The sequence below is a fragment of the Propithecus coquereli genome, unplaced genomic scaffold, assembly GCF_000956105.1.
Source record: "Propithecus coquereli isolate 6110/MARCELLA unplaced genomic scaffold, Pcoq_1.0 Scaffold63, whole genome shotgun sequence".
NCBI classification, from domain to species: domain Eukaryota; kingdom Metazoa; phylum Chordata; class Mammalia; order Primates; family Indriidae; genus Propithecus; species Propithecus coquereli.
Window position 1 is genome coordinate 2,739,379 of NW_012152285.1, and position 695 is coordinate 2,740,073.

The 695-nt window shown below is 35.5% G+C and overlaps 1 protein-coding gene across 1 annotated transcript in view; it reads right to left on the reverse strand.

Moving 5' to 3' along the window:
* Positions 1 to 695, reverse strand: part of ASAH2 (N-acylsphingosine amidohydrolase (non-lysosomal ceramidase) 2) — a 66,917-nt gene that overhangs the window by 32,908 nt on the left and 33,314 nt on the right. The window lies entirely within an intron of this gene.

A 695-nucleotide genomic window follows, 5' to 3' on the forward strand; every position in this document is an offset into this window, starting at 1 on the left:
GGCTTCCTCTTCTCACTTATCTATTTGTAGCCACTTAGTACCCTCACAAAACCCTGGAATAATAAATAAAAAAAAAAATAGTAACATACAAAAGTACAATTGTGAAACTATATTTTTCATTGGGTGGGATTGACTGGGATAGAATAAATAGCCCAGAAATAGTGTATAATAAAAGTAATATTAGAGGTGAAACCTTCTACAAACACAAGAATAAGAGCTGAAAAACTAACATCTGCTGTTCATATCAAAGTTTAAAACAAATCTAAATGAACACTGGAGGAAAGCAATTAAATAAATGATGGTGTAGCCTTATGTGTTGTCTTTAAAAATTGCTACACAGATCTAGACATAATTATAAAAAGATTTCTAAGACAAATTAGGTGGAAAACTTAAGTCCTGGACCAATAAAAAATCCACAAATAATTCATAAAATTTTGTTTATGAATACATAGATAAATACATAGGAAGAGGTGTGAAATAGTAACTTCCGGGAAGCCCAGAGCATACTACCCTCTATGCTTCCACATTGTTTAAATTTTTTTTTTTTTTTTTTTTGAGACAAAGTCTTGCTTTCGTTGCCCAGGCTAGAGTGAGTGCCGCGGCGTCATCCTAGCTCACAGCAACCTCAAATTCCTGGGCTCAAGCGATCCTTCTGCCTCAGCCTCCCGAGTAGCTGGGACTACAGGCATGCGCCA